Raw genomic sequence first — 9,570 nt, 5'->3', positions numbered from 1 at the left:
GTGTCTATGCTTGGGGGTGGATGCCCTGGAGGCTGAGGCAGCGGGATGGCGCCGGGCCTCCCGCGGGGAGGGAGCGGGCAGTTTGGAGGGAGAACCCGCCCGGGGCGGCTGAGCTCTGTCCCGGAATCCTGTTATCTCGGCCCGAAACCTGCAGGTGACGCCCCAGCTCTGGCGGTGGGAGACTACCCGGATGAGGGACTCCGCCGGCCTGGGCCGGGAGCAGATCACAGACGGCCCCCCCCCCCCCCGCACCAGAGCGCCTCCCCTCCCCCCTCACCCCCCCCTCCCCGTACCTGTCCGAGGCGCCGGGGCACCGGGGGAGAGTCCCACCGCAGCCAGGCGGAGAGGTCCCAGTCCGGCCTCACTTTCAGCTTTTCTCCATACTTCCTTCCACACCCACCTCCCTAACCCCCTTTCCTGCTCGGGCTGCCCGGAGGTTAGTCGGGAGACTGGGTGTCTAGCACTTAGTAGGTTTGCATTAGGTAGTAGAGTGCATCTAGCTGGCCCTGGAGTCGGGAGGAGATGAGTTCAAATCCAACCCCAGACACACTTAACACCTGCACGAACAAGGGAGCTTAACCTCGGTCTGCCTCAGTTTTCTTCAAATATAAAATAGGAATATTTCATATTTTCCTCAGTTACATTCAAAATAATTTTTTTGCATTCATTTAAAAAAATTGCGAGTTCTAGGTCCTCTCCCTTACCCCCACCCACAATTAAGAAACCACCTATGAAGTTATGCAAAACATTCCCATAAAAGTCAGGTTGTGAAAGAAAACATTTCCCACCCCAGTGAAAATAAAAACCCTCAAGGAAAGTTAAGCTTAAAAAAGAGCTAGAATTCAGACACAATCAGTTCCATCCCTGAGGATGGAGAGGATTTTTCATCGTTGTACTAGTGAGTTTAGCACACTCGTTCACAGCTGGTCATCCCCAAACATTGCTATTCCTTTGTATAGAGCACATTTCACTTTGCTTGAGTTCATGGAGGACTTAACAGTTTTATTTTTTATTTTTATTTTTTTCTGAGAGCATCCTGCCCATAGAAAAATAACATTCCATCACAAACACACGTCACAGTTTTTTGAGCCCTTCCCCAATTGATGAGCGTCTCCTCAGTTTCCAAATTTTCCCCCCAAGATGAGAGCTGCTATGAAAAATTAGGAATAAGAATACCACCTTCCTCATAGGGTTGTTTTGAAAAATAAGATACTAGTTGTAAAAGACTTAGTACAAGGATTGCCGATAATTTGTGTGTACCTAGTGAGTGCTTAATTAATGTATCTTTCCTTCCCTTTTATCTGAGCCCATTAGGAGTTCATGGTCCATCTGGACAAAACTAACATTTATGCCGAAAATGTTTTGTCCAAATACAAAAAAGAACAGTTTTATGCAGTTTATACAAGTCTGGGTACCACACCTGAGGGAACACATTGATGAGTTGGTTATGACTAGATGACAGCAGCCAGGGTCAAAGGTCTTGAAGTCATGAAAAGATTCACTGAAGAACCTGAAGATGTTTGACCTGAAGGAGAGAAGCTTAGGTGCCAGGGATGGGGGAGGGTACTTGAGGGGATGCCGAGTGGAAGAGGGTATGGCTTTGTTTTCTTTGGCCAAAAAGGCAATCACTAAGTACGCTGGATGGAAGTGAACAATTACAGCTGCCCATGAGTGGACTGCACCGCTTCAGCAGGTCTGAAGACAGACCAAATGATCTGGTGGATTGGAATGAAATTCTTGGCTCCACATGTTCCTTTCAAACCTGAAATCCTGAATTCTACATAAATTCCGGGATGTCCATAAAGGTACTTTGCTATTTCTTTGGATAATTTTTAGTATTCTCTCTCCCTTCCTTCTTTCCTTCCTTCCTTTCTTCTTTTAGACAATTGGGGTTAAATGACTTGCAGCTGGTAAGTGTCAAGTGTCTGAAGCTGGATTGGAACTCAGGTCTTCCTGACTCTAAAGCCAGTTTTCTCTCCACTGTGCCACCTAGCTGCCCCAATTTTTAATGTTATTAAGAATGAGTTCATGTGAGTAGACTTTCACAATTGAAAATAAAAGCTTCATTTTAGCAAACAAGTTATCTAAACTAAATATAAGGAGAAAATGTTTAGGGGGAAATGGATTGAGGAGGTGCTGTGGTGGTAGAACAAGTAGTTGCTATGGTTTTTCAGTCAATGAATGTAAACTTCCCTTTCTCAATTTCCTTCCGTTATTTCTCTGGTTCATTCTTTGGGCTAACTCCAAGCTGTGTTGGTGGGTGGCAGGTGAAAGGGATGTCAGCCCCCAAAGAAAGCAAGAACTCAAGTAAGTAAATCACAGCATAGTGCACTAGAGTTGTTGGAATTACTTAATTGGCAAGGAACTTTTCAAATGTGTTTCACGAATGAATGATGGTATTGTCCTCCCCCTTCCCATGTTATGCCCAAGTCTTGAAACAACATGGCAGAAAGCACTCCATTTGCTATTGGCTAAGATCATCAACCCATCATAGGCTTAGGGAGGACTGTGGGGTCAAACCGGGGCCACATGGAGAATTCTGCTTAGTTGGCCCAAAGTTGGAAATAAGCTTCTGCCTCATCCCAGGCTCCTGCTCCAGAGTTTTTGTTACCTAATGACTTACTCCAATAGCCAGCACCTATCACTTCCAGGATCGAATACAGAATCAAAGCTCTTCATAAACTAGCCCCCCTTCCCCTGCCTTTTCAGGAGTCTTCATACACCTTGTTTCCCACTTCATACCCATCCATCCGGTGATCCCCGCTCCTTGGGTGTTCCTCCAACAAGACCCTCCACTCTCAGCTGTGGGTATTTTCTGTCCTTCCACACCTATTGGCTTTCCCGTTTTCAAGAACCAACTAAAAGCCCATCTTTTCCTCTTAATTTTAATACCTTCCCTCTTTTGGTGACTTCCTAGTTTCCCTGCATATAGTTTGTACATATTTATTTGCTTGTCATGTTGTCCCCCATTAGATTATGAGCCCCTTGAGATCAGGAACTGGCTTTTGCCTCTTTTTTGTATTCTCGGCCCTTTTCATTGTATCTGTTACATAGTAGGTGCCTAATAAACATTGATTGATTGATTAATTGTATGATTTTTGTTGTTTTTGTTATTATTGGTCTGTTATATTGATAACTAAATCTGACCTGGTCATACTGTATACGAGCTTTGTGATATATTGCTGAGAGTTCTTGCCAATATTTTACTTAAAATTTTTAACATCAGTATTCGTTAGGGAACACTGTTCCATAGTTTGCTTTCTCTGTTTTGAACCTTGTGGCTTAGATGGTATAACCACATTTACATCATGGAAGGAGTTTCATAAGATGTCTACTCCTACTTCCAGATAGCTTACCAAGTGTTGGAATTAATTAGTCTTTGAATGTTTAATGGAACTAACTTGTGAGTCCAGCTGGTGGTCTTGGGTTTTGTCCTTTTGGGAACTCAAGTTCAGTCTTGTTTTCTGAAACCACGTAATTTAAATCCTCTATTTTTCATTCTGTCAAAATTAAGTATTTCATAATTTTAACATATTTATCTATTTTATTTATTGGCGTGTAATTGAGCAAAATAATTTCTAATGATTTCTTTCTTGTATTCTTCATTTGTTGTGAATTCACCTTCTAAATTTTTTGATATATTGGTAATTTGGTTTTCCTTCCTTTCTTTTTCAAATTTATCTAGTGTGTTTTATTCATTTTTTTTTTAAATCAAAGTGTCTGGGTTGTATTTGCCATTATGTGAAAAAAAAACCTTTCCTGATCCCCTCAGTGCTAGCAACTTCGGAGATTACTTCCAGTTTACTGTGTGATACATGTATCTGGATATGAGTAGTACATACATAGTTTTTTGCATGTGGTCTCCTTACAAGCAGGGTAAGGAATTTTTGCCTTTTCTTGTAGCTCCAGTGCTTGGCACAGTACCTGGCACAGAACACATGTTTAATAGATGCTTATTGACTTGACTTGACTCACGTTTTTTAATGTTTTCAATTTTATAAGGTTTCTTTGCTTTTTAATGGAGTTTTAAAATGTATTAATTCCTAGTTTTTTAAGTTACATGCCCCATTTATTCATTAGTTCTTTCTCTTTTGTTGATGAAAGTATTTAAAGATATTGATTTCCTCTTAGAACTGTTTTTGTGGGTGACCTCAGTTTGTTGGTGGCTAATATAGACTGCTTCTTGACCCCACCACCATAAGATAGCCAGAAGGTTCTGCAGAGCTTAGTGGGCTGGTGATACTGCTGTGGTTTTCACACTTGCCCAGGAGCTGGATCTGAGGCCCTACTCTGTGCCCAGGGTCAGAGCCACCCAACTGCTGCTCACTTCTATTCCTGCTACCTGGAACTAACTTCTTGCCCTGGATGGCCATCTGTCAGTCATCTTCTCAGTCCATACTGAGTCTGTAACCCAGCTTTGGGGTGAGGGGGACAACTCCCAAGTAGTATCTTTTCCTATTTTCTGCCCAATATTAAGGCCCTCCTTGTGAGCTTGGGATCATTTCATGGTCTAGGGTTCCAGCCCTCGAAAGGTTCTATAGAGCCCTTGTATCCCCAGTTCTCGCCTGTCACACCGACCTGGGCTGAAAAATGTGACTCCCTGTTCTTCCCTTGGATTTCCTGGTTAGGACACAGTCTGGTTCATTTTCCAGATCTTTGTGAGATCTCTCTGAAGGGGAACTAGAAAGGATTGCTTTCTTTACTGCTGGTCTTCTGGGGAGCTTCAATCTTGGAGGACTCTCTGATAAGAAGCATTGGTGTGACTTGTATTCCCTCCTTTCCTCTCTCACCTCAAATTCTGTCTGGGAACATTTGAATTTGGTTTATTTCTCCCTGTTTTTTAGGTAGATATTTCGTGGTTTTGGGTCTTTTTCTGCCACACAAGGGGCAGATGGAGCAGCCAGCCTAGCTGAAGCAGCAGGGCACCTTGAGGGGCAAATGGGGGGCACATTGCCAGCAGCCCAAAACACCATCTCCCCTTAGGCCCTGATGGAGACCCCTGAATCTAACAGCTATGCTTACAGCCCAGTGCCCTCTGCTCCCATCCCAGGGAAGTAGCTCCTTGTGAGAGGGACTCAGGTGCTGTAGCCATAGGGAGTAAGGACCCAGACAAGAAGATTCCCCCCAAGTCTTCAGCTCTGAGCAATGGTTTAGCTTCAGAAACAGATGGGATTTCATCAGTGGAAATGGCATTAAAAGGCCAGACTGGACCTTCTATCTGCTTTGCCTCTGTTCCCCAAGGACCTTTTCCAACTGAATTGCTTCTGAAACCTTCCCTATGTGTTGTCTTTCCTCCTTGGGAGATGAACTCCTTGGGTGCAGGGACTGTCTTGCTTTTTCATTTGTACCCTCGGCATTTAATGCAGTGTTTTGTACATAGTAAGCACTTAATAAATGTTCTATTCACTTCCCTCAAAGGAACAAGATCTTTACATAAACATTTGAACTTAAAGTATATTTATTATACAAAGCACATAAGGAATTGCACTAGAATTCCATCTCCCACTGTGGGTGGAAGGACCTTACTTGAAGGGCAGACAGACCTGGCAACACCAACAAGGTTTAGTAATATATGCACAAGGTCTCCTGTACAGCCCCAGATTGTTTTTCCAAAAAACTTTAATCAATACTCAGCTCCACCAGCAGTGAGTTGATTGGAGTAGCCATTCTACACTCTTTCCAGGAATTAATTTTCCCTTTATTTTAGCATCTTTTTGCCAGCTTGACTATTGGGAGAATATTTTTTTAATTTGCATTATTCTGATTAGTGATTTGAACATTTTTTAAAGTGGCTAGCTGGAGTTCTAGAGTTCCTATTTCTTTAAAAAAAAATTTTTTTTTCAAATCTTTTGAAACATTTGTTTAATGGGGAATGACTTTTAATCTCATTAATTCATTAATTTTTCTTTTCTTTTTTTTTCTTGCTGATTCAGTTGGGGTCAAGTGACTTGCCCAGGGTCACATAACTAGTTAAGTGTCTGAGACCAGATTTAAACTCAGGTCTTCCTGACTTCAGGGCTGGTACATTAATTTCTTAAAGATTTTGGATGTCAACTTTTGTCAGAGATATTTATTGCAGATTTTCTTTAATACCTAATTTTAAAAATTCTGGATGAATTTATCTTATTAATGTGTTCTTGATTTTTTATAATGAAGGTGATCTGTTTTACCTTTTCTAATCTCTTTTTATATAATTTTTGGTTACAGATTTTTTTTTTTTACTAGTCCACAGCTGTGAAATATATATATATATATTTAAAATTGTGCAATTTTAAGAAAAAACTTACAAAATTTGTCCGTTTGGAACTTATTGTGGTATAAAATAACTGCTTATCTTGGCTTTTTTTTTTTTTTTTTTTTTTTGCCAAGCCACATTCCAATGTTTTCAGTAGTTCATGTCAAATAAAGAATCCCTTTCCGAAATGGTTGTGTTCCTGATTTTTTTGAATACAAGACTTCTGTGTGCATTTGTTTCTACATCTTGATTATATGTCTATTTTTCTGTCTACTTTTCCATTTTTCCTCCAGTACCAGGTAGTTTTGATAATTATTGTTTTGTTGTAGAGTTTAGGATCCGGGTTCTCATTTATTTTTCCCATTACGTTCTTTGATAATCTTGACCTTTTATTTCTTTGTATGGTGCTATGTACCCAGTAATTGCTTAATGTTTGTTGACATAGAGTTGAATTAAATTATGTCTTCACAACAAATAGAAATGAAAATTTCATATCCTTATCACCCTTCCCAGCATAAAGCCAGCTATCAGCACATTTAAGTGGGGCAGAGAGAAGGGAAGTAGTGGGTCCCTTGGCGCCCCAGTGACTGCCTTTATGCTGATCTAGTCATTACTGGCTCAAAGCCTGGTTTTAGCCATTAAACTGAAGGTAAGCAGCTTTAGCTTTTAAAAGGAAAGGTTCAAGATTATTTCAGTCCCCTCTATAACCAAAATTTCTTAAGGTATATTGACTAATCTAATCTTTATTACTGATGTATTTCAATGCCTGAAGTAATCATTCAGGATTTCTTTATTTAGCCTCTTTTATGAGCAGAGTATATAAATATAATAACACATTAGAATCTGTAGCCCCCAAATGGGAAGAGTAAGGAGGCTGAAAAGGTTGTAAAAAACAGTAGTTGGCTCTTCCCCCTCCTGACTCTTGCTTTTGATGATCTCATCAGCTCCTATGGATTTTAGTGATCCATTGATATGCTGATAATTCTCAAATCTGTTAATCCAGCCCTAACCTCTCTCTAGACTCCATAGTCTTGCATTTCCAACTGCTTACAAGACTTCTGGAACTAATGTAGATATCGTAAACTCAACTTATCTGAAACAGAACTTGGTATCTTTCCTTGATAGTTCTAACTTTCTAATTTTCTTATTAGTCAAGTCAACATCTTCCAGTCAATTCAAGTGTTGCAGCCTAGACAGCATCCTCAGTTCCATCCCCTTTCTGACCTCCCAAATCCTGCCAAGAAGACTCAAATAAAAGGGAAAAAAAAAAAAAAAAGAAAGAAAGAAAGTGAAAAGATAAATGCTTCTGCATGTATTCAACCAATATCCACTCTTTCTCTGGAAGCAGAGAATAAGCTTTATCCTTAGTCCTTAGGGATTGTCTTGGAGCATTGCTTTGGTGAGAATAGATAAATCATTCACAGTTCTTTCTCAAATAGTATTGCCATGAGTGTGCAGAATGTTTTTTCTCAACTATGAATCAATTCAGGTAAGTACAGGTTTTTCTGAAATCATTCTGATTGTCATTTCTTATTGCACAGTAATATTTCACTATAATCATATAACTTGTTTAGCTATTTTTTAGTTGATGGGTATCTCTTTGATTCTAAATTCTTAGCCATCATAACGCTTTCCATTTTTTTTTTTTTTTAGAAATCTTTGGGATATAGACCTTGAAGGGGTATTTCTGGATCAAAAGGTATGGTATTCATAGTTTTATTGCCCTTTGGATATAGTTCCAAATTGCTCTCTAGCATGGTTGGATCAGTATACGACTACTCCAACAGTACATTAGTGTGCCATTTCCCCTCCGACATGGTAATATTTTACAACATACAGGTTCTTTTCCTTTTTGGGAAAAGACGCATTGGTGGTATTGCTGGGTCAAAGGCTATATATACACAATTTTATAACTCTTTGGGCATAATTCCAGATTGCTCTCCAAAACGGTTGGATCAGTTCACAATTCTACCAACAGTGTATTAGTATCCCAACTTTTTCATATCCCCTCCAAAATTTGTCATTTTCCCCTTCGATTATTTTAGCTAATCTGATAGGTATAAAAAAATATCTTAAAGTTCTTTTGATTTGCATTTCTCTAATAATGATTTAGAGCATTTTTCAAGTGACTATATATATGTATTATATATATATATAAACAAGAATATAAAATTACATATAATATTAATATAATATGTAGTATATAAACAAGAACATAATAAACAAGTTTATATTCTTTGATTATTATCAATTGGGGAATGACTCATATTCTATAAATTTGCAAAAGTTCTCTATTTGAGATATGAGACCTTTATCTGAGAAATTATTTAAACCTTAATGTTCTGCTTTTCGTCTGATTTTGGCTACATAGTTTTTATTTGTACAAACCTTTTTTACTTTAATATAATCAAAATTATCCTTTTTATACCCTACAATGGACTCTCTTATTTATTCACAAATTCTCCTATCTATAATCTAATAGGTAATATGTTTTATGTTCTAATTTACTTATGATATTATAAGGTCATACATCTATTTTGATGTTATATATATTTATATTTATATATATTTATGATATTGGTCCTATCCACCTGTGAACAATTAATATTTCCTCAGTTACTTGAAGCTGACTTTGTATAATAAGTGTTCATTCATATTCATGTTGTTCCTGGGTTTATCTTGACAGGTATATTATCTACGGTTATTTTAAGTGAAACAGCTATCTCTTCTTTCAGGGCTTTGTTTTACATATCTAGAAATACTGATGATTTATGTGGGTTTATTTTATATATTGATAATTTGGTAAAATTATTGTTTCAATTAGTTTTTTAGTTGAATCTCTGGGATTTTGCAAGTATATCATCATATTATCTGCAAAAGAGATAGCTTTATTACTTTATTGTCCATTCTGATTGCTTCCATTTCTTTTTCTTTTCTTATTGTTTTTGCTAGCATGTTTAACACTGTATTGAATAATATGGGTCATAATAGGCATCAGTATTTTACTCCCAAGCTTATAGGGAAAGCTTCTAGATTATTCCAAATAATTCTTGCCTGTGTTTTAAGGTAGATGCTTCTTATCATTTTAAGGAAAAATTCATTTATACATATGCTTTCAGATATAGGGATGAGTGTGGTATTTTGTCAAAAGCTTTTCCTGCATCTGTTGATGTAATCATATATTTTTAATTACATTTGTTATCGATATAATCAGTTATGTTAAGAGTTTCCTTTGAGTGGATGCCCATCAGTTGGAGAATGGCTGAATAAATTATGGTATATGAATATTATGGAATATTATGGTTCTATAAGAAACATTCAACAGGATGATTTCA

General features: G+C 38.3%; 1 protein-coding gene across 4 annotated transcripts in view; it reads left to right on the top strand.

The window, feature by feature from the left end:
• The first annotated feature begins 353 nt into the window (after positions 1-353).
• The window catches only part of PPP6R2 (protein phosphatase 6 regulatory subunit 2), a 124,120-nt gene continuing 114,903 nt past the window's right edge, over positions 354-9,570 (top strand). For 3 of the 4 annotated variants that reach the window (XM_074271977.1, XM_074271976.1, XM_074271981.1), the window contains exons 1-2: positions 354-1,805; positions 7,889-7,934. The gene's annotated coding sequence lies outside the window, so the exon portion shown is untranslated. The remainder of the gene's footprint in view (positions 1,806-7,888; positions 7,935-9,570) is intronic. The other variant, XM_074271978.1, reaches the window with a different exon arrangement.

This window comes from Sminthopsis crassicaudata, chromosome 5 (genome assembly GCF_048593235.1).
Source record: "Sminthopsis crassicaudata isolate SCR6 chromosome 5, ASM4859323v1, whole genome shotgun sequence".
Classification (NCBI taxonomy): Eukaryota; Metazoa; Chordata; class Mammalia; order Dasyuromorphia; family Dasyuridae; genus Sminthopsis; species Sminthopsis crassicaudata.
Note: the sequence above shows the minus strand (reverse complement) of the source record. Positions and strands in the feature narration are given on the sequence as shown.